Source organism: Podarcis pityusensis (assembly GCF_964106645.2).
Source record: "Podarcis pityusensis genome assembly, chromosome: 7".
NCBI lineage: Eukaryota > Metazoa > Chordata > Lepidosauria > Squamata > Lacertidae > Podarcis > Podarcis pityusensis.
In genome coordinates this window covers 48,546,310-48,571,561 of record NC_138031.1, presented here as the reverse complement: position 1 = coordinate 48,571,561, position 25,252 = coordinate 48,546,310, and the positions used below count along the sequence as shown (strand labels likewise).

The 25,252-nt window shown below is 39.1% G+C and overlaps 2 protein-coding genes across 3 annotated transcripts in view; both read right to left on the bottom strand.

Moving 5' to 3' along the window:
- LOC308481103 (uncharacterized protein) overlaps positions 1 to 25,252 on the bottom strand; it is a 358,919-nt gene that overhangs the window by 240,965 nt on the left and 92,702 nt on the right. The gene's annotated exons all lie outside the window — the stretch shown is intronic.
- Positions 1 to 25,252, bottom strand: part of ARHGAP28 (Rho GTPase activating protein 28) — a 60,466-nt gene that overhangs the window by 25,604 nt on the left and 9,610 nt on the right. Inside the window, exon 1 of one of the 2 annotated variants that reach the window (XM_081013109.1) lies at positions 6,262 to 6,461. The exons of the other annotated variant lie outside the window; for it this stretch is intronic. The gene's annotated coding sequence lies outside the window, so the exon portion shown is untranslated. Of the gene's footprint in view, positions 1 to 6,261; positions 6,462 to 25,252 lie in introns of those variants that run through there. 2 annotated transcript variants of the gene reach the window in all.

Genomic DNA, 25,252 nt, shown 5'->3' with positions numbered 1-25,252 from the left:
ACTTGCACCCCTAGTACTTATATTACTTTATGTTGCTATGATATACTGGAATATTCTACGTCTCAGAGTATACTAAAATACACAAGTGTATAATATATACCCAAAGAGAGAGCAGGGAAGAAGAGTAAACACTACTATCTGAACCAAGACTAAATTAAAATTAGTACTAAAAGCTTACAGATGGATAAATTGGTGGACTTAAACCCTGAACAGTATTGGACTTCCGGGTCAGCGCCATCGGTGAATGGCGGAGTTCCTCCGACCGGAGGAACGGGCTCCGTGGAAACTGGGTCTTCCCACCGCGGCGAAGGTGGGGACCCGCTATAAATCCCAGGCGGAGGAAGCCTGGGAATGTGGGGTTCGGCAGGGCACCAGGAGCGCCCCCCCACTCACCGGGAACCCCATTTTGGGGCGCCGGAGCGAAGTGGGGTGAGCGGCGCGGTGCGAACTGATTGCTATTTTCACGGAGTGAAGCCGCACAGCCATTGCCGGAGAGCGCTGACTTTTTCCTGTGGACAATTGGATTTAAAACAAGTACCCGTGAGTAGAAACGGAAAATTGGATCAAGAAATATCTTAATTTGGCATCGAAGCGGGAAGGTTCAAAACAGGAAGTCCGCCTTCCGCTTTTTGTATATAGACTAAAGCAAAAACTTTGTAAGCTAAAGCCTGGAAAGCCGTTAAAAAGGTCTAAATTTCCTTCATCTAGAATCACTGAAACCCCCTTGGAAGCAGGAGAAAAGGGGGGGGGGACTTTGTTTAACCCCTGCAGGAGAGGGAGTGAAGAAGGATAAGTTTCCACCGTCTCTAACCTGGGAACGGGGTGTCAGAGACAGAAATAGTTGGAGAGGTTCATTGACTGTGAATGGAATACTTTGACAGATAGCTAAAGAAGAGAAATAAACTGATTCCAATGTTGCCTTTTGCATTCTAAAGAAACAAAATATCTGAAAAATATCTGAAAAATGAAAGTAATTTTCCTTTGTTGGACTTGCCTTAAAAAAAAAAATGGATACAAATAGAAATTGTCTCCTCTAGAGGGAGCTTGTTAAATTGTTGCTGCAGTATACTTGAGGACTCAACAGCTGTGAGATTAAGATCGTGGGACCAGTCTTTTCTGACCTTGACTAAAGATGAGCTGGGAGGAAGATTGGGTGCTTGCTTTATGCAAGACAAGTGCCTTGCTGGAACAGATGCACGAGAAGATGGATTTGATGAATGAGAAAATGGACTTGATGACTGTTGTGGTTAATAACTGTGGACAAACAGGGAACATTGATACAGAAACCATTCAGGGACCAACTCATGAACCTGTACTGACTGGGCAAGTGCAGAAGATAATGGAGGAGGATGCGGTTGCACCTCAAATAATACAAATGGAGAGACCCGAGGCCCTACAGGAGTATAAGCCGCTGTCATTGAAGATTGAAGTTGGAGTGGGCCAGGGGCAGTCTGGAGCTGAGGAGGTTCCTAACTTTCGAGAGACCTTGAAATATGCTTTTAAATACTTTTTGGAATACATTGATGACTGTGGGGAGTGGGACTGTGGGGAATGGGCGGGTTTGATGAAGGGAGATGGAGACAATTTTGGGTTGGAATCCCCCAGAGACCTACTCCTCAATGAGAAAGGAAAGAAATTAAGAAAGAGACCAACAAAAGACAAGGAAAAGGGCAAGTATAAACAAGAAGAAGAAGATCTGCAGAAGGGACATGGAAGAGACTTAAGGGCCTTGGACATAAGACTTCCAGGTTGATGGACCAGATGGAATGGACAGTAAGGACTGACACGACCCGAGACCAGGAAGAAGAGACGTTGGATGAAGATTGGAAGAAAATTTATAAAGAAAATTTTTTATTTAGGGAATTAGCCTAAAATCAATGAATATTAGGGAAAATGTTGGAATGAAACTATATGACTCTAGCAGAAATGATATTAGGAGTTATGTATATTTGAGCATTAAGATTCAAGCTTTAAGGTATTTTATGGTAAGATAAGGTTAAATAAATTAAGGTAATTTGAATAACAGAATATGGGGAAAGATGGAAGGATTTGTTGAGCTAATTATTAGGTTAAATTGTTAAGATAAATTATTTAACAAAAATTGAGAAAGATGGAAAGAATTTGCTGAAATAACTAATTAAACTAGAATACAAAAAGGGAGGTGTGAGGAGGTCAATGAAACAAGCAAATGGAAGTTAAAAATTTGTAATTTGGGATTTGTGTCTTTTTTTCTTCCTTTTTTTCTTTTTTTTATCTTCTTGCTGTATTGTTGTATTGGTTTTTGCGTTTTTTCTTCTTTTTTATGTATTGTAGTGTTGTTTTTTATTTTTTTAATTTTTTTTCTATAATTCTGAAACTATTAATAAATATTATTTTTTAAAAAATAAAAATAAACCCTGAACAGTATTGAAATACAACTAGACCATGCAGCTCTGTGATTAAGAACTGGAATAGGATAAGGGTTTGGATGCATACATTGAAGTTGCCACATTAGAAGATGGATCATATCACACTTGCCGAAAAATGGGGATACATCTAATTCTTTGTATTCAAGGACTTCTAGTGGTGTCTGAGGAGGTACTAATATCTCTAGCAAACACTATGTACTATTTCCCATTTTTGCCAAGGCTGCAGTCTGCACTGTACAGCCTGTAGCATCACTGAAATCAAACAAGAGTAAAAAAGCAGCAGCTGAATCGGCAGGGTGGCTTTGAGCAGGGCTTTGCCAGCAACTCACATGCTGCTATACAAATTATTTATAACAAGTACAAGATACAGTTGCTACTGCAAACTTAAGAAACCTGGAAATTGGGAGAAGTTTAAATAATTCAACAAGCAAAGAAGGAAGGGAAGAAAAAGCCAGATGTCATTTATACTGGTTTATTTCCTCCTCTTCTTCTTCGTTCTTAAATGACTACTTCTGAATCAAAGACAACATGAATGTTTTGAATAGCCACATGGCTTCTTGTGTTGCACAAGGCAATGTACTAACTTTGTGATTAATCCCTTGAACAGGTGCAGGAGACATGAGTGAAACACGCTTATCTCCAATCTAATGCTGACAATATGTTTTAGGAAACCATGGGCAGTAGAGTAAAGCCTTATTGCTACTCAAGGTATTTTTCTCCTTGTTTCAGTTCCATGAAAGAGTAAACAACATTGTAAGAGCAATTGACAATGCATTATTCAAAATGTGTGTCTGGCAAACCTTGCATATCAGTTATAAGCAGTGCTTTTTTCCTAAAAAAAATGTTTAGGGGTGCTCTCATTTTCCTACTCATATTGAAATAGTGCCCCTCAATGAGGCCAAACTTAGATTCACAAAATGTTTAGGGGTATGCATACCCCTGCTTCCCCCCAGAAAAAAAGCACTGGGTATAAGTAACCACCTTCAGATCTAAAGGCAAGGGAGGTATAATCCAATTATTTACTTAGAAAATGTATAGCCCACATTTTGGTATAACAGTTCTCAAGGCAGAGAACAAGAAGAAAGCTTAAAAGCATCAGAAAATATATAGAGTAGAGCAATTAGACATCAACCATGAAAAGCTTGTCTTTAAAGCCTAGCAATATAACAAACCTTAATGTGCAATTGCTTCCATAATTTGTTCAACACCCACAAAAAAACCCTCATCACACTAATGTGACAGAAAATCAACCAGTCAAAAAACTTACAGGAAATCATTCCCTCAAGTGGACTTGGTTCATAAAGGGAAGCACTAGCACTTTGAATTGGTGCAAGCTAGTAGTCACTGGAGCTCACAGAGGATCCATGTTTTATGCTCTATGTGACTAACACCACAATACATTAACATGGCTGCCCCATTCAGCCCCTGTTGCAACTTCCAAACAACTTTTTTTTTCTTTTTAAAATTTGCACATGGATTGTGTTACAGTGGCCTAGTCAGGAGTATATCAAAATATGCAGCACATGGAGCAAATTCTTCCAGGAAGAATCATTGTCAAATAAGTCACGGCTGATAAAAGTGATTCAATACAACATCCTAAAAATCATTCCAAATGTGATGCCCAGTGGAATGCTAGTTTCACATTTACCGTACTTACGCTGAACATCCAGATATTAACTGCAATAAATACAAGACATTGCTTATAAAACAGCACAGTAAATTGTTATTGTTCACTGGTTGGCTTGCCATATTAACTTGTAAAATTGTCTGGAGAGAGCTAGAACCATTTGGTTGTTATTATGTACCTTCCTGGTTTTTTTGTTAGAACTACAACTTGAGCTTCAATTTATTTATTCGATTTATTTTTGAGACATATAGATTGCTTTGCAAACCAAGTGCTTCCCAACGGAATTTATAAAAACGTACACAACAAATTGTCAGTGTACTCCTTGCCTACTATGGAAAGACTTGGTTACCGATGATTCAAACTTTAAAAGGGATTGTTTAAAAATGATTTAAAATGTGTATGTTTAAAATGTTACATTAATAATAATAATAATAATAATAATAATAGATGTATATGACAATCCTCTGTGGCATTTAATTGGCTGTATATATATCTGTTCAGCTGTTGCTCCTGGGCAACCTTTGATGTGTGCATGTCACATGCACTGGAGGATAGCGGGGTAGAGACAGAGACAAAAATGGGTAGCACTAAAGGAAAAGGAAGGCAGGCCAATGAACGTCATTCTTGCCTTTGTACTGTAAGCTACATTCCAGCCATGTAAAGTAAGGTTTCAATACAAAGCTTTTCACCCACCAAGCAAGAGGAGTTGTCATAGTCCGAGGGCACATTCCAGGGGATATAGCCTGGGGAAAGAGGTTGTGGCCTGGGGATATTGTGTGGCTTATTGTGAGACCCCAACACTGAGATTCAGAGAGCTGCATTGTTCCCAGGGCCTGATATAGCTCACCCCTGGTTTAAGTGATGACAAAGAGCATCAGAATTTGAAGCGTTTGGTAATTACCAGATTCTACTAGTGAGTCCTCCTTCCTTTTTTGTATAGGTTCTGTATACTTTCAGTCTCACTTTAACCACATTAGCCCTGTTTGTAAGCATTCTTTAGCCTTCACCTCTCATATAATCAGCAACTCTCAGAATTCTTCCCTTGTGCACTTCAGCTGCTACTTCATTTTCCAAGATGCAAGCAAGCAAGCACAGACTGCCAGGCTGCCCAAAGGGGTAGCTCTTCCAGAACCTCTGCTGCTCTCTATACTTGCAAAGAAAGGGTTAACAAGAGCCCTTTGTTTGTGGCAAAGGGAAAATCCAACATAGCTGATGCTCCACTTATCAATTCAAAATATGCCTCCTGTTCAGAATTGGTTGCCTCTTAGGATGATACAGTATGGGTGCACCAAGCACCTGTGATGCATTATTTGATCAGCTGCATGTAGATGTTCTACTCTAAAAAGGCTGTTAAAAATTAGGATCTTTTTAACTTTGCAAGGTTTCCCCTTATGCACTGATAAATCCCTTCTATGAGCAAATATTTTATGGATGATTTCCCATATTTCGAAGGTTTTCTCGCTTCTCTCTGCAAGCACTCTAGGAACATAAGCACAATAAGTGGTTGTAATGCTATCTTCCCATGAGCCTACCAAATTGCTTATCCTGGCTTTTACTGTAATGTAGCTTTTAAAGCCCACTTCCTACTGAAATGCATGTTAGGCAAGGCTGTCATTTATGGTCAATCCGTTCATTCTAGATTTAAACAGAATTTTTTAGCATCTTCCTGTGCAAGTACAGGCTACATCTGCTAAAATCTTGTGTGTTGCGTGCTTTTAATATACTATATTTGACATAATATTGTTCTGTATCTAACATAAGAAGAGCAGGAACAGTCAAGGCAGTTTTAATCTCTTGGATTTTACATCCTGGGGAGGGTTTCTTAGTTTCTTAGAACATTCATGTATAACTTTAAGGTTTAAGCTTCAAAACTTTCTTTAATTACAATAACTGTGATATATATTAAATTTATTGAATTAACCATAATTTCTGTCAGGGGTTTTGAATAACAAGTGTGTTTGAGCCAAACTAATTAGACTGTACTTAAGTCACACTGAAATCAGTGTGAAATTTTAGCCATAGCTTAAGTTCCTTCGATTTCAATGGGAATTAAATGCAGCTAACTTAGTTTCAGTAAACATTGTATTGTGGTACTAAATTTTTTTTACCATTTTGCCCATCAAGATGATTACATACATGCAGATATCTTCTCAATATATAACAAGGATTTTCAACCCATAAATAAAACAAGAAAAGAATGACTCTTCACAAATATGCAAATCTTACCTTTAGCCGATCCAAGTTTCAGTGAAGATATACTAAAGATGGGAGTGAGAGAGAACAAGTTTTGCCATAACCAAGTGACAATAGAGCCTTCCTTAAACAAGCATTTGCATTCTGAATTTTCAAAGTGTGTTGAAAATGAGATAAAATAAAGCTTTGTGCTTCTAGTCTTGAAAGAATAAGGAGCAAGAGAATCGCTGGTCCTTGAGGGAAATAGACTATCACTGCACAGTGACTATTTAGGGTTTCATGCCTTTAGGACAAATGCTTGGACTCTGTTTTCCTGTTTGTGTCAAGACTTAAAACCTTTCATGCACTTCCCAAGAAAAGAAATGAAAGCTCAATCAGCCGCTAGTAGCCCTGGAGATTCATAAGAGCCCCTGTTGTGAGAGTGAAACTAAGAGACAAAAAATGATTTGTTTCTTTTCCACTAGAAGGCTATAAGTCATTTGCCATTAACTTAAAAAAAGGAAAGTTAAAAAGAGAAGAGAGGAATGAAAAAGGTTCTTTGTATTGACACTGCCCTGTCCAGACTGCTAGTACACAATGCAATATATAAAAAAAAAGAAAATGCACAAAACATTTAAAAAGATCTTTTAAGAAAAACAAATATTTATCATTATGGTTTGGGAAAGTCTGCTATGTAACAAGGTGGATCTTTTAACATTTGCAAAAGTGTTGGAACAAGATTTGTTTCACACAATAACCATAGAGCATTAGAACACCACTGTAGCTAAAGGGATCAGGGATCCATATTCCATCATTGGCAGTTATAATATGTGTAAATTAATACAGGGTTTTGGGAGAGTACAGAATTCTATGTGTTATATGCATCTTCCAGCATTTTGATTTTTGGAAACACCCTCAAAAAATGCATGAACTTTCTGAAAAGATCATCAAGTAGTGTGACTCTAGCACATCTTGAGAAATCACATTACATTAGCCGTATTTTTAACACTAAAACATGACATAGATGTATGAACAACAACAAATGTCTAAATAAGACATCTCAAAGGGAATTTTGTAAAGTTAAAGAAAAAGCCCTACCATTTCAATGGTCTCCTTCGAAATTTACTTTTTGAAATGGCAACCCTAGTGTTGACCATTGTATGTAACTAAATTATGTATCCAGAGAACATAGAGAAATAGAAGAATGCCAAGAGAATGGTCTGAAGGCACAGGACACTCCAATTATTCAAATCTTGTTGATGTCTACCAGCAAATTGTCACAGAACTCAGGCCTATTTGATAACTTCTACAATTAATAACTACACACAATCAACGCATCTTCTTGTAATAGAAGGGGTACTGCAAAGATATTTGGTGCTTACTGAAATGCTCTATGGTGTTGAAATCAGGTGCTCTGGTGTGAACTCTACTGATGTTTTGGAAACTGTGTAGATTATTATTATTATTATTATTATTATTATTAGCTATGCTCTCTACCATCAGGAATATCAACAGCTCTTCTTTGTACAGAATCTGGGTGGCCAACAATTAAGGCAAGAGTAAACTGCGCTCAGTTAAAATATTTCGAAAATTGCTACTATGCTACTATTGCCACTATACCATTGAGTGCTGTGTTATATGGAATTGAAAGATAAGCAGCTCTGGAAAGCAGTTTGTTAAGAACTGTAAGACTATTATTAATTTCCAGAACTGAGCTCTGCTTTGATCTTGAATAAGTGTCAAGTAAAGGATTGGCTCTTCTGGATAGAATTCAGAAAAGGGACGCCAATTTTCCTCCTTGGTACTCACTCTTAAGAAGAGAGCATTGCAGAGCTAGTTATCTGACCAACCTCTCACAAATTTCCTTTAGAAATGCAGTTATTGAGCTGTGCTTCCAAGTGATGCTCACTGCAGTCTTGGATGGCTCTACAACAAAGTCCCATATGCAGACAGACTTTGTATTTGTCATCAACCTCAGATGGAAGACATCACTCATTTTCTGTTAGAGACCCAGAGATCACTTTCTGAAATCTTTGTTCACACAAAGAAGTAGGCACACCCTGGCAAAAATGGTTCAGGTTCTTTTGAGTGACAATAATAATAGTAGCCCTCTATGCACTGGCTGCAAAAAATAACAATAAGGGGAGTTAAATAAAATTGTAATCAATTATTGAGATGATTCGGAGTTTTAATCCGAAATCAAGCCAGATTTGAGTCTGCTGGTGTCTCTAGTAACTTTTCTTTCATACATCATGGATGCTGGCAGATTTGATTTTTAAAAGGCTAATAAATATTGAATTAGAACTATCAGAGATGCAGAAGGGAAACTGTATTTTAATACTCAGGACCTTGGCAAAGTCAACCTTGATTTTTATATTATGGATGTGTGTTCTGTATTATTTTATTAATACTATTGCCTAATAAAGGTTTGTCCTGGCCTTTGGCTACAACAATAAACTTATTAACTCCCCTGCTCAGCACCTGAGGGCCCCAGTCCTGCCACTCACCACCTGGCCCAGGGTGGGGCCTGATGGGCTCTATAAAGGACTGCTGCCACTGTGGCTGCTGGGCAGAGAGGGCTCCGTTTTGTTTTGGTTTTGTTTAAATTGCTGTTATTTTTTTACCTATGTCATTTTAAACTGTGATATTAATGCCATATTCTTAGTTTTAGATTTTGATTTATGTGGAAATTGTTTCCCATTTGGCTGTGTATTTTTTTGATGTGGTTTATTTATTGTTCATGACTTTTGTAATTATGTAAATCTTGTCATGCTGTAAGCCGCCTTGAGCATTGTTTTTGTAACTGTGGAAAGGTGGCATACAAATAAAAAATGACAATGATGGTGATGAACTCAAACTACAGTCAATTTCCTTATTAAAAGTACCTGTATGAAATGCCTAGTTAGGCTCATACAATAAATAAAACCCACCATTTCAGGTCCAGTCTGGAGCATTCCACCACAGGCTTCCAACAAGCTCTTTAACTCAACCTGTGATTACTGGGAAATGTTAACATTATACCTCCTCCACAGAGTGGTGCAATTATGTGAAAGTGAATTTTCTCTTCAACCACTTGGAATATTCTGCTTAACATCACAAAACTACTGCATGTTGGTCCACACAATTATCATCCAAAGAAGCATTTTATCTGTTTGTAGGAAAGTTGGAAAATGATAACCTAATGCTTCCTCAGCTTTTGCAAGAAAAAGTTGCTGAGGAGAGCTTTGAGGAAGTGCACAAAAGAGGTGGATCAAAGTGGGGAAATTTAACAGAAGTGATAAGCTTATCGTGTTTCAGATGGGATTGCTGGCAACACACTTGCCCAACTTCACTGACAGTATTAAATCAGTCATCATAATGGTAGACAAAGTTTTCCAAACACTGCATAGCCCTGATTATTACAACAATGGAACAGGCTGTCTTAAGGAGGCATGGGCAGAGAGGGAAATTATTTCCAAAGCACATTTGTAAGGTAGGCTACTGAAGTCAAACATTCCTTTCATTCAGTTTAGTGGGATGGGGTGAGACTGAAGTGTCAGAGCCAAATTCCATGGGGCAATAGTCATATTCATAGACTGGCCATTCCCTTTCTTTCCATAAAGGTGTGGCAAAGTAACAAAGAAGGAAAATTGCTGATTACCACATCAGGCCTTGTGGAGTTGCTTTTGGGCTATAACAGCAGTTTCTCCCCCATGTCACTCTTGCACCATGGAGGTGTAAGTGGTGTGGCCTGAGGTATCTGAAGGCTAGTGTGGGCATGATGAGACTGGAATTTGGGGTTCATATTATTGACTTCTATAAGGTCCAGACAGCTTTTTTCCAAGGACCTGAAAAGTGGAAACAGAGCTTAGAATGCGTTGTGCCCCAGCAGGTGCTGCTTCTTATCTTCCAAAGCCCTTGGTCGCAGTGAAGTGACAGTCATTTTACAATGTTGTATACGAATGCAATTTCAGGATTCTTGCAAGTTATCTAATTTTCTCTTATTACTGAGCCAGTTGTACTAGTCAGAAAACAAATATGATTCTATTGTGGAGGTGCAGGGGTAATGGTTCCCTGGTACAGCTGGAACCCAAGTGTGTATGTGGAGGGCAGAAAAGTATTTGTGGTAATAGACTGTTAGGAGATCAGCTGTGGGGAGAAGGGGCACTGAAAGCACTATGCAGTCCTTTTGCTCTTAAAATGGGCCCCAAACTGCAGTTTTATGCATCCATGGGGCAAAGCCTGACTTTTACAGAGGAATTTGCTGCTGTCATGCAAAGTTAGGGTCACAGTATGGCATAAACTTAGAATTTTCACCAGCATGGTCCAACCTTTCATACCAAGTGGGCTGCAAGAGTACTTGGACACAGAACCCGTAAGCCGAACACTGCCTTGTCACATGTGGCGGGGGGGGGGGGGAGCGGGCCCAAAATTTGACACACACAATGACATTCCATCACTCTCAGAGGAAATTGTACAGGGGGGTAATGTCTGGCTCTGGTTTTTATTTGGGGGGAGCCATGTTTCCTCCACACAGTTTCCTGTGAAAGAATGTAACTTACTCAGTGTCACCCAGGGAACTTTATAGTGAAAAGGGACTGGAACCCAATTCTCCCTCACCCTGATCTAAGCATTCCAACCACAGTGACTCCAAGGCCCAGTAGTTGATAAGGTGTACCTCAAAGACTGCATTCAGGATGTACATGAAACATGTTAAAGCCCAAGGTATATGTTTCAAACAGCAAGAGAAGGAAAAATTGTATCCATAGCTGGCACTCTTGCTCAAACTATCTGTAACAATCTCTAGTGGCTAGACTAGAGATCCCCCAGTGCCTAAGAAATTGTACTACAGTGGTATCACTAGATACGAACGGGATCCGTTCCGGAGCCCTGTTCACATCTAGAGGTAAACGTAACTAGTGACGGTGCATCTGCGCATGCGCAAGTCGCTTTTTGCCGCTTCTGCGCATGCGTGTGACATCATTTTGAGCGTCTGTGCATGCGCAAGCGGCAAAACCCAGAAGTAACACGCTCCATTATTTCCGGGTTTTGCCGAGGAGCGCAACTCGAACGCCCTCAACTCAAAGCATATTTAACCCGAGGTATGACTGTATTTTATTCTTCGTTAAAGAGAACTTTCATACAAATGAAAATTGATAAGGTAATGCCTGTGGAAATTCTGTGTTCTGCATCACAGGGAGTGGTGGAAGCCAACAAGTCTGGATTTCCTCACCAGCATATGTCCACACTGATTATTTTCCATCTATTAGTGCTTGGGCATCAGAACTAGACCAAGGTCTGTTTCCTTTTACATGGAGCCAAGAAGTTTCTGCACCCTCCTGTTCAAGTCAGTGTCTACGCAGAGCTATGGCACTATCTTGTTTGCCAGACCAAACTTGTGGATTAGTTAAAGTGATGCCTCAGGGCTTAAATTTTAAATTTGGAGTTTAAATTTTGTGCATTGCAGTTGTAAAGCCTGAAGGCTACCAGCATATAAACCACAGTGGGCAAGTTATAGCTATATATGGGAAGGGTCAATGCTGGGAGACGAAGCAACGCTAGTTAAAGGCACTCCTAAGAACCAAGGTCACCTGGGCCTCAGGTGACAGAGAAGGATCTAGGAGCACCCCCAGACTAAGGACCTGATCCTCCAGAGGGAGTGCGATCCCCTCCAGATCAGGCAGTTGACCAGTTTCCTGGACCTGCGAACCATTTACTCACAGGGCTTACATCTTTCTGAGATTCCATTTGAGTTTATTGGCCCACATGCAGCCTATTACTGTGCCCAGGCACAGGTTCTGTGTCTAGGCATCTCTATCATTGGCTATTTGTCAAATCACATTTACAATGGGATTCACTTTGTCAAATCTTCCAAGGACTGTGATGCTGTTGCTTCCTTTATATTTATTCAATTGCTTTCTGTATTGGGACATGTTTCCTTCATGCATTTCTTGCTGAAACACAGCCATAGCTCTGAATGGAACTATCCTGGCTTTACCTAAACAAAAACTGCTTAAATCTACCTAGATGAAAAACTTTCTGTGCAATCTATTTATATGTATTTTACAGAATCCATTGGTTTTAACTTATCTGCAGTCTCTCATTGATTTAAGCATGTCTATAGACCTGTGTGGACATGGGTGGCACTGTGGGTTAAACCACAGAGCCTAGGACTTGTGATCAGAAGGTCGGCGGTTCGAATCCCCGCAACGGGATGAGCTCCCATTGCTCGGTCCCTGCTCCTGCCAACCTAGCAGTTCGAAAGCATGTCAAAAGTGCAAGTAGATAAATAGGTACCACTCCGTCGGGAAGGTAAACGGCGTTTCCATGCACTGCTCTGGTTCGCCAGGAGCGGCTTAGTCATGCTGGCCACATGACCTGGAAGCTGTCTGCGGACAAACGCCGGCTCCCTCGGCCAATAAAGCGAGATGAGTGCCGCAACCCCAGAGTTGGTCACGACTGGACCTAATGGTCAGGGGTCCCTTTACCTTTACCTATAGACCTGTGTTGTAAATAACAAGGGATTAACTCCTCAGTGTGGCTTTATTTCTTAGTAAACAAGTTTAGGATTCTGCTGCATATGAATGGGTTTTTTTAAAAAAAGACTTGTATGTCTATAACTATTATTTTAGTTAAAACGTACACAGTTGCTCCGCATTGTGACCAATATTATTATCAACAGAGAGACAATGAATAAGGATTTGCCTTATGCATCTTTAAAATGTGCTCAATTAGTTATTTAAAATTTTAATTAAAAGAAAGGGTGTTTTTTTAAAAAAACACCTTGGCTTTCAAATAAGTTTGTACCCTGTTACCATAGGATCTATGCTTTAGCTCATACAAATACATAAAAGACATCCTTGCCCATGGAACTAGCACAAAACAACACTATTCCCATCTTAAACAGCCTGAATTTATAAATTGAATTATTATTTCCATCGCTATCATCCAATCAAAATCAAGATCATACAATAGAAAGAAGTTACACAGATAGATAGAGGACAAAAATAGAGCTTTTATATCCAATCTTTTATCACTTTAATATGTCACAAATGTATCCACAAGAAATAGTACTGCATATATAATGAGAAACAAAAGAAACAATACTACATTTGTAAAGATAAAAATGAAAATGAAACGAAAGTTGTGTTACAAATACTCATAGAATATATTGAAAGTGTAACCATCTCTTCCAAGTACCTAGACAGGCTTTTATTTGATGCAGAAACATTGTTAAGTTCCACACAACAGCTCCTCTGTTACCTGTCTTTACCTTTGATTCAACAAAAGTGAAGAGTTCTTCTGTCACTACACAGCACACCTGACTACAGAATGATAAGAAGGGATCAAACAAAATCCACACGAGCTTCTGCATCTGCCTTTGCCATCTTTAAAATACTTGGTATTGGTAAATACATTTTTGTTTTTATTTCGGTTGAATTTATAGCCGCCTCATGCTTCACTTCATTATAATTGGTTTCATCTGCATTACAGATGCAGAGGAATTCAGATATGGAGTACTGTGAGAAATACACCCAGAAGTTTCTTTTTAAAAATAAATAAATAAAATAAAATCCCTTTATATTAGTCAACGGTTCCAGTGATGTAATCAGAAAAAGGAAGGAAGATCTGTGTTGCTTCATTGTTTTATTTGCAGTTTTGCATCCAAGGTTAACATGTGATAAAATTCTCATTTTATCTCAACTCAAAAAGTTTTTGAGTTGGTTCCAAATTTTTTTTTAAAATAAATCATGTAACAAAAGGTGAGGGAAAATAGCCTTTTGAATGAATAACTGTTTGTAATATGTTCCTGTAAACAACACTATGGTTATTTCTGTTACTAGGCAGTAGGTATATGTGAGTGGTTTATAATAAAATGTGAACAACACAAGAGACCTATGCCAATGATTAAATATGGGAATGATCATCTGGAACAGGAAGCATGAGATGGTGTCTGCTGGTCCTGAACTTCCACACATTGATGGGCTCTTCTGTAAAGTCATTGAGTGCAAACTGTATGTGCAGCAGTTTTCTCACACAATTTGTGTTGTGCAGTTTTGTGAGTACAGATTATAAGGATTCTGCACATATGACTTGTATGCCTTCTGCCATATTGTTCACCAATTCATTTGGCTGGGATCACATGATACAAATCAGAATTGTTTACACTGGTTGCCTTTACACACCCAGGAAGAGTTCAAGGTGTTTGGACTGGTCTATCAGACCTTGGCTAGGACCCTAATCACTGAAATAGTGTTTTTCCCTGTTCCTGCTCATGTCATATTTAAAGGATTCCACCACTGGGAGAGAGACATTATGCAATGATGATAGAAAGGCCGTTCTCTGTGGCAGTGACCACCTGTGGAATGCCCTCCATTTGGGAGCATGTTTGGCACCTACCCTTTTAGCATTTTGATGCCAAATAAAGATTCGTCTGTTTGCACAAGGCATTTGTACGATATTTTTAATGCACAGCAAGTAACCCACTCTGCAGTGTTTTAGTACTTCTAATGTTATATTTTCAGCTGTTCTTCTTGTCAAGTTGCTTTAGTTGATTATTTTCAGGGCTTTTTTTCCCAGCCAGAATTCGCCAGAACTCAGTTTCAGTACCTCTCAGGTGGGCACCATTTCCATTATAAGAGAACAAGGGAGGCAGGTGTTCATTGTGGGTTCCAGCACCTCATTTTCTAGAAAAATAACACTGATTATTGTTACTGAATATATGACATCCACATACTGTAAATTGGGTATGGTATCTTGCCCTGGGATCTATTTATGATGGGTGGAAGTCTAAAATGCATATAATAAATAAATAAATATTTTTAATGATGATGATGCTTAATTTGAGGACTGAATAAGCAGGATTCACCAATAACAAGACTGCAGAGCCAGAGGCCTTCTAAACGAGTCTGAAGAAAAAATAATAATGTGAGCAACTGTCAGTTTTCCCATAGCAGTTATTTAAAATGATAGACATTTAGGGACATTACTGTAGCAGGGTCCACTGGGATGAGCAACGCTGGCTTAGCTGGCTGATTCCTGGCTCAGCTATTATTAAGTTCCCAACCCCAGCTCCACAGAAGATAGGCCAGCAAAACTTGCTTATCCCACTCAGTCAGCTGAGCCAAAGCTGGCTGAGATGTGGCCAGTGTAAGTCCTCAAAAAGGGGTGAGCTGGGGGTGGAAGCAGAGAGGGAGGACTTAGGCTGGATCCTAAAACTGTTCAGTTTGGCCACGTGACTTGTACCCCAGCATAAAACACTGTTTTAAAGCCTTAGGCAGAGCAGCAGAACCCTGCTGCTGACAGGATTTGGATTGAGTGCAACTCTATGCAGGCTTAATTTGCTTTACCTCAGCTTCTTGTGGATAGGTTTCTAAAACTTAAAAATCTCCACCAATCTGAGTCCAATGGAAGCCATAATGTCAGTTCCAACAGAATTTTGTTTGTGGAATCAGATAGAACAGAAACAAATGCAAGTAATTAAGACCAATGCACTTTCAAAGTCAGATATGTTATTTTGGGTATGATAAAACATAAATTCCAACCTGATGATAAAAACTCATTTAAGATCATCACAGAGTCTGTAATGTAATCTAGCTCTCCATTTACTGATGCAGCCAGGAATGTTCTTTGTCAGCCTACGCAGGCTTAGCTGCAGTTGGCAGGGCTAGTCTAAGATTCAAGCTGTTATTAGCAACACAAAATTCCTGAAATAATTTCAGTGGGCATTGCCCATGCCATGCAACTGCTAAGTAATGACTTTTTATTTCAAAACAGTTATGATGTAGAGGTTATATTTTCGCCCCTGCAGATGTGCTTCCTGGTGCTTAGGTGGGAAATAGAAGTGAATGAACTAGAATGTCATGCAGTTTTCCATTTACATGTGCTATTAAAGTCATTTAAAACTTGTTAGTTGATTTATACAAAACTTTTGACATAGCAGAATGGGGGCTACTGTGTCAGATTTCAATTAAAACATATGTATAATTGGCTCACCAGAAATCAGTCCTTTCTGACTCATCCCACTCCGTGCTGTGTGAACACATTTTTAGTTACACCCTGAACAGCTTCTGCTCAGCTTTCTAAGCACCACATACAATATATGTCCCCCCACACACATCTGAATAAATGGTATAGCATAGCATAATATAGATATTTCTCAGGCTTGATCATGCCTCATTATGTAATTTTAGAACAAGCATGTCCAGGCTTCGACTTTAATATACTTTTTTGCTTGAAAAGTGAGAGCATGAAGACAGTAGCACCCACCTCTGCTCCATTTACCTGGGGTGTTCAGAAGCATCCTATCTCTAGACCAGGAAGTTCCATTCATCATGGCTAATATTTCATAAGTCTCTTCTCTGTGAATTGGGCTAACCCCTTTTTTGAAACCATCTAAAACCTTCTCCATATGAACATGTGCATGAAATTCAGCTGCTAGCTTCTCCCCTGACCCTTACATGGTTACCAGAACATGTGACTACAGCACAGATATGGAACTGTCTAAACTATTTTCAGACATTCTGATGGATGCGTGGATGTCACAGGTGGGGTAAGTGGCTACAATGCTATCCCACCATGTGTTCAGATTACACAACTCATTTAATGAGCAGCACTTGTGAGTGGCAATCGCCACTATTTCAACTCTTCTTTGAGACGTGTGTGTTTAATGAACTCCTTCTGTGTTTGGGGAAAAAAACCCTTCAGGAAGAACAGGTAATTGGAAAATTAACCTGGTGCTAAGAGAACTTCCCTCTGAAGTCCTTGCTCTATTTCTCAGGAACTAGCATGTCTGCCAAATTAATGGCAGAAGAGCATGGGTAACTTCGGTCTACACAGTGGGGCATACCAAGTAAGGTTCTAGGAAGAGGAAACATAGCTGAGACTTTAGGACTTGTTCCAGAAAAGAGGTTTATTAAAAGATAATACAACAAATATCGTCTTAATTGTGATATATTCATGCAGTACAAGCTCCTGAAGAATGGAGAATGGAGGAATGGCAGCATGACATAGATGGCTGCATCTAGACAGAGTGTCAGGGCAGAATGAGAGGAAAAAGCCCTGCAGTTCCTAGTCCAGTCTGAAATCTCTAGGTAGGACTGAGAGAGACTCCACTCTGGAATCCTGGAGTGTCTTTAGCAGTCTGTGTAGACAGTACAGAACTAGATGGACTCAGCCTAAGGGAGCTTCCTATGTTCCAAAGAAGGGTAAATGAGGGCAACTGAAAGATCGGCAAATAGGAAATCTGCCAATAGAGTGAATGGGAGGAAAATTTTACCTGTAGTTTTCTGAGACAACTGGAAGAGGGGGGCATCCTTAGCAGTAGATTAGTTTCAAAGCTTCAACCCCCATTTTAAGACCTTGCATGTCATTGAGCATTCACCTGTTTCCATAGTGAGTGGCATGAGTGAAGGGTAGGGGCGGGAGCAATATAGATCCTCATTAGGGATAATACCGGGGTTATGGGATGAGGAGGGCAAAGTAATGCATGAACAGGCACTTCATGTTGCATTTCAATAACAACTTTGTTCTGGCAGCTTCATGCTATAGTCCCCATTCCCCCCTCCCCCCCACCACAGACAGAAAACAATGACTGGTTAGAAGAGTCTAGACTCAGAAAATGTTATAACTGATAATTAATTTCATATTTGTTTGTGGCCGTGCTCATTTTATACTTCAGGCTAGTTTGATGTTACTGCTTCATCACTGCCAGGCATTTTAACTATCACTAGCTTCACGAAGTCCTGTATTTAAAATTATATGTGTAATGTAACAATGAATGCCAAAACTGCATTAGGAATAAAAAGCTGTATTTGATGAAACACAGATAGGGCACACAGCTGCAGAATAAACCTGGCCTTTTCTCTTTCTTTCTTTCTTTCTTTCTTTCTTTCTTTTATGACTTAAAATAGAGATCCTTTCTTGTGCCACCATTTAAATCAATGGGTTCTAACAAGATCTGTTACTAACACCAAGAAGAAACATATACATTACTCCATTTTGTATCAGTTGCAGCAACTTGTTAGGTTTCTTTCAGCAGAAAATGTTAAGAGTTCCACATGCAATACATTATTTTTTCTTTTATAAATGCTGGAGATTCAAACATGTTTTAAATATATGCCATATATTCTGTGAATCAGCAGAAAGACAGATGGAAGCTAAAAGTTTTACAGGTTTCCTGTAGGAATGTATGTGTGTACAGTGCAGATGCCCTGGCTTAATAGAAATATTTAATGTTAAATTTGAAAGTCTTCAGATATACAGTCGTACCTTGGAAGTCAAACGGAATCCGTTCCAGAAGTCCATTCAACTTCCAAAATGTTCAAAAACCAAATCACGGCTTCTGATTGGCTGGACGAAGCTCCTGCAGCCAATCAGAAGCCACGGAAGCCCCATCGGACATTCGGGTTCCAAAAGAACGTTCACAAACCAGAACAATCACTTCCAAGTTTGTGGCATTCGGGAGCCAAAACATCCGAGTTCCAGGGTGTTCGGGGTCCATGTTATGACTGTGTTCTGTTCTGCTAGTAGTTGTAAGTGGAAGGAAACATGAAGGAGCCTTTAAGCATCTTTCCCCGTCATTGGCTCCTGGCATGCTTGCCTGGTAGTAACTGTAGCTACATGCCAGACATTTTGGTCCAGCTGCCATATTATTTTTTTACAGTGCCCCTAATACAGCATTGTTCAGGGGCATGAAATGTAAATATCAGGCTAGGAAAAATGAAAACACCTAAAAGGACCTCCAAGGCAGGAGTTGGCGATAGGCCCTGATGGAACACTGGAACCCCAGCAGCTGTCCAAGGTGTGATGCTCACCCTGAAACTATGTCTATTTCATGGACAAAACCAACAAATGGAAGCACATATTCAAGAAATAAAACAAATTACAGAAAAGAAATCGCTTTAAGATAATGCTCTGAATTATATTCAACAACTGGAGAAAATTCCATTCACACACCTCAGGGCAAACAGACAGCATGAAAATGTTCTAATAAAATATAGTTTAGAACTACTGAACTCCATTTTCAACTGTAAGCATGGTTGCAGTTATTACACAAAGAATGCAGTAGCAACATGGGCAACAGCATCAAAGGGAAGCACATATCCAGGAAATTTAAAAAAAATTACACATGAGCAAAGCAAAGTAGGAGGTATTGTCCAAGAATATGCTGAAAAGTATTCAGTGATATTTATACAAAAATGCGCCTAGTGGATTCACTAAGAAACAGAAATTATGCTTAATTTGCACTTAAATGCCATAGCTGGCTTTCCTAAAGGATGTAGTAAATAAAAGCATATACAGAAAATTTTCCTTCAGGTAACTTTATATTTACTAGATTTGATAAGTTTCCTTAAAGAGTTAATTTCCTCTACCTTTTCTCTCTCAAAAAACAATAGATATCTCAGTAATTAAAATTGTATATTATTTCCTCCCCCATACCTGTTTTTGGAGCTCTTCACTAAACAGTAGTTCAGTGAAGATTTGGAAAGGTGAACAAAGTAAATGCAGGCAGGGAAGAAAGTAAATTATTGAAAAGAAAAGCCCCAGCAAAGAAAAGCTGAAAAGTATAGTCAATTACAATCTAGAGGTCACCATTGCACTATTTCCTGCCTATTACCCGTTAGCCTCACTTTTTGGTTCCTTGAATTGTTACTGCTAATTTCCAGTTATACTTTATATGGCACAGAGAGGAATAAAAGGAGCAGGAGCATATAACATAGAAAAGCCACTATCTAAAACTAATTTATTAAACATTTCAGTTATTGAACTTCATTCACCATATCAGCCACAAATCTCTATGGCAATGTAACAATATACGAGCTGCATTCTTGTTTAGCTTGACTTACTGTTGTGTTATTTGGCAAAAGAAAGTTGTGATGTAAATCTATAATGAATTGCTGCACTGATGCTGGTTACCAATGGCAAAATAGAAAAGCTTTAAAGGACTGATCTTTGGCCATGTTCAATGCGTTGTTCTTGTTCATATAAAGCCCTGAGCACCTCAGGACCATGTTACCTGAAAGACCACCTGCCCCAGTATAGACCTGTAAGATCCCTGAGAAATATCATAGGGTGATGACCCCCAAAATAGCATTTTCTAATATTGTCCCTGTACCATAAAATCTTGTCCCTCTGTCATACAGTTGCTTCAGACAACCTGTAAAGAGATACATTTTTGTCTAGGCTTTCCTTGACCTAGAAGATTGGACCCTGTTCTTTATTATTATTATTTTTAATTCCCTGAATCCACTACTATTTCTTTTCCTTTTCCAGGCAGCTTTAAGCATCATTTAATCAGTGTGCCATAAGTGACATGGCTAAAATGAATGGATGGCAGCTGGCCAAATGTTCAACTGACAAGCTGATCAAAAAGACAGTGCCAGATGTTTTCCATAAGTTCTGCATATGAAAGCACCAGGGAAATCAGCAGGGGCACCATACTAAAGAAATCAGAGAAGCCAACTCTAGTTTCAACCATAACATGAAATTCTATAAAGACTATAAATACTGCATTCCTTAGTGAAGGTCTCAAAGGACATGTTGTAGATGTTTCTAAAGCCTACAGGAAAAAGTGAGTCTACTATTGTCTGCCTATTTATAAGCATTACCTCCTGAATGGTTTAATAATAATTTGTAGAGAGATGTTTAAATGGGTTTTAAAATTCCAGTTAAGAAGCTGTTTAAAATTCCAGTCTGTGAAATAAGTCATATGCTGTTCTTCCCTTATCTCTACCACTACCCCTCAAAAAAGATACAGCCTTTCACATTTTTCCTAGGTTACAGCTTATTTTACATGAGCAACTGAATTAAACCAAGTTCTGTTTTAGAATTTTGATGCACTCTGAAATTTAAGATTTCAACAACAAATACTCAATGTCTATGAAAACTTTGGGATGTTTTAAAAGATGTTATTGAAAGAAGGGTGTTTTTGTGTGTGTATTCCTGTCCCCTGAGAAAGTTTATTGTACCATGAGATAAACATCAAAAATAGTTAAGATTGTTTACACTGCACCTTAACAGAAGGGGTTTGACATCATTTGTATATAAATGTGAACTGCAGGCCCTGCTCAATCAGATCTGCCAGACAATCAGACCAAGATTATAGTGACCATGGAGTGCCGCTATACTTTCTCCAGATCAGTGAGGTAGGCAGGTATAGAAGATTGGTAGCTTATGATGCAGCGGCTTCTAAACCATTTTGCACCAACGCATTATGAAGTAATTCAACAATTTGCCTAAGATACAATTTTTTTTAAATGGTGAAAATTTAACAGTTGCTTAGAAGTCCATGGAGCAGTGCCACAAATGTATTGGTACAGTATTGCATGACCTCAGTTAGGGGACTTTATACATTACTGCTTTACCTATCAAAAAAGAGTTGATGAGAACTGAAGCAGAAGCACACATTTGGTACTGCAGGTGCCGATTTCGACTCTGCCACTGGTGTTGATTCTGTTAAGAATAGACATATAGTTGAAAAGTGCAGTAACACTAAACTGATACCTGAAACACTCAACAGGAACCATTGCAATCGGTATTTTATCTCTAAGATTCTTTACCTATGAGATATCAACCTGGGTCAGATGCAGTATTCCAACAAACTATAAGAATTGCCAACAAAGGTCCGTATAGTATAATAATCCGTATAGTATAATTGCCAACAAAGGTCCGTATAGTAAAAGCTATGGTTTTCCCAGTAGTGATGTACGGAAGTGAAAGTTGGAACATAAAGAAGGCTGATCGCCGAAGAATTGATGCTTTTGAATTATAGTGCTGGAGGAGACTCTTGAGAGTCCCATGGACTGCAAGAAGATCAAACCTATCCATTCTGAAGGAAATCAGCCCTGGGTGCTCACTGGAAGGACAGATCCTGAAGCTGAGGCTCCAATACTTTGGCCACCTCACGAGAAGAGAAGACTCCCTGGAAAAGACCCTGATGTTGGGAAAGATGGAGGGCACAAGGAGAAGGGGACGACAGAGGACAAGATGGTTGGACAGTGTTCTCGAAGCTACCAGCATGAGTTTGACCAAACTGCGGGAGGCAACGGAAGACAGAAGTGCCTGGCGTGCTCTGGTCCATGGGGTCACGAAGAGTCGGAAATGACTAAACAACAACAACATAAGAATTAGAGATGGACATGAGCTCCTCTTCTCTCTTTCCTTCCTCTTCTTGGACATTCAGCTATAGAAAAGGCTTCCTAGTTTGTTAAATTACAACTTCCCTGTGATATCCAAAACAGGACACTGTGATTTAAGTGCTCCCTGGTTTGGTTTACTAACTTGTGAAGAGTACTTTAAATCACATGTGGTAGTTTCCTCTGCAGCTGGGCAGACAAAAGGGGAACGGGAACGCTTGAGCTCATTGTCATTTGCATTCCAACAAACCATGGTTTGTTGGATTGGGAATGGCATGTCTGAACCATGCCACCATGGAGGCTTACTTCACCTTTCGGAAAAGGAAACTCAGCAAGTGTGTAAAACAAAGTAAAAAGGAATGTGCATGTTTGTACATGCCCCTATGTGCTATAGGTGACTTCCAAAATTGGTTGGCATACTGAACTATCCCTGGAGACTAGTCTTCTGTAAGTAAATAACCTAGTATGAAGATAAATGCATTTGGGATTAACCTCTGCTGAAACCCACATGTTTCATTTTCAATTAGATTAATGAACTCAATTGGAGTAAAAAAGAAACCCTGCCAGTATTTTGCCTTTATGAGAAACAGTAAGAAAATGTAAATTAGTCAGCAATGAATTATGCATCTAATCATTGGTATATGAAACATAGCAAATAAAACAATGGAGCTAACAATCTCTAGAGTACACTGAAAAATAAACTTAACTGTGAAGCAATCCAGATACTTTTTTTTTCAGTCCTAGAAAGCTTTTAAGAATTTTAAGACATTCTAGTAGTTTAAACCAGAAACCAGATGGAGCAAAATGTTCAGTAGAACAAACTCACAGAACAATAATGGAATGGAAAAATCCCTACCTTTAAAAAATAAATAAATTCTGTGTTTATTCCATATGGGTGAGTAGCTCCTGTGTCCAAGAAATTGGTCAGTTTTCTACCATGGATGGGGTTGCAGTTCCCTTGAAGGATCAGGTTCACAGTTGGGGGGCACTTCTGGGTCCAGTTCTATCACTGGAGGCTCAAGTAGCCTCAATGGCTAGATGTGCCTTTTACCAACTGCAACTGGTTTGACAGCTATGGCCATTCCTGAACCAAGAAAGCTTTACCACAGTAGTTCATGTGTTGGTAATTTCAAGACTGGATTATTGCAAAGCACTCTATGTAATGGTTCGCGCTTGATCTGGAAGCTGCAGTTGCTGCAGAATACTGTGGCACAATTGCTGACAGGAAGGAGGCCTTGTCAGCATATAACACCTGTGCTCAGAGATTTGCACTGATTGCCAATTTGATACTGGGCCAAGTTCAAGGTGTTACTATTAGTATATAAAGCCCTTAACGACTTAGGACCAGTTTACCCATGATATCACCGTACCCCACATGTGTCCACTCACATGCTTTGTTCAGTGAAATTGGTACTACTACAGGTGCTACATAACACCTGTTTCACATAGAAGTAAGAACTCAATCATTTAGAGTGGCAAAACATGCACTTTGGAACTCCCTGCCTATTGAGATCAAGCAGGGACCTTCATGATTCCCTTTTCAGCATCTGCTAAAAACATTATTGTTTGGACAAGCCTACCCATATGCTTAGAAAGCTGAGATAATTTCAATCAGTTTTAGTATTTTAACTTTGTTTACAGCTTTAAGGTTGTGGTTTTTTTTACAATCATACAGCGTATACATTTTATTAAATAAATAAATGTTGAACTCATCCCATGAACTGAGTTTTAATTTGTGCCAAAGGCTTCTAAATAACGTAAAGAAAATGGAATAAAAATGCTTACAGCCTGATCCTATAAGCCATTACACTGCCACATGTTTTATGACATTGCATGCTCACTTATGAATGTAATGTGGTGTCACAATCTCTAGAACTTTGCTGGCATTACAAAGCAACCCACATCATTGACTATTACAGCATCATGGGCTACTGGCAGTCATATAACAAGGTGTAGCACAGTAATACTGAGTAAAGCTGATTATGGAACACAACAGACAAAGAATGCTGACAATTCAATTGTGGGGCATTATAAAGGCATTTGAGTGGTAATGACATCAGCAAATTGGCACAGCTGGTGGTAACAGCCCCCAGTAAAGGGGTGGAACTAAAATGCAAAATAGGATGGACAAGCCAAAAAAATGCTGACTAGCTATGCTGGCAACAGCCTCCCTATGCATACCCTAAGTCAGGGCATGATCATGGGTAGCAGTCTGGAGTGAGCCAAGGGACAAAGCAAGTCAGAACCAACGAACAAACCAGGAAACAGAATCAAGGCATAAGCCAGAACTAAAGAGCACGTCAGAACTGGAAAATAAACCAGGAAACACGGTGGAGGCGCAAACAAGAAGGCAGAACTGAAAAATAATTACTAAATAATTCCCCCCTGTGGAATACTGTCCTAAGTGAGGCCTTCTTGGTGCTGACAGTTCCCAACTTTTGGGTGCCAGTTTAAGACTTCCTTCCTTCCTGAGGAGCACCTATGTTAGTCTGTTACCCCTGCTCTAAAAATTTTCAGAAATTTGATTCTACTCAGTTTGGACTTAATTGGAACTATGGGGTTCTTTCCAGTTATAGGTGTGAAATTAGCTTGGCCTAAATAGATAGTAATATTGCCATGACTGTTGCTGTTTTGTTAATAGTGATTTACAGATTGTAATTGTTTTGTTGGTGATTTGTTAATTATTTTATACTATTTATGCTGTTTTGTGATGTTCTATTATGTTATTGTTATTTATTTATTTATTGTTTGTTTGTTTGTTTGTAAGTAACTTTGAGATTCATTTGAATGAAAAGATGCATAGTAATACAATAAACCAAATCAAATCAATCAATTAATTTCCTGCATTGGCTTTATAAAGAGCCGGAGGTTGAACAGTTGCTAGATCAAAGAGTTTCTGAAGAACCTTAACCTGACTATGTGAAGTATAA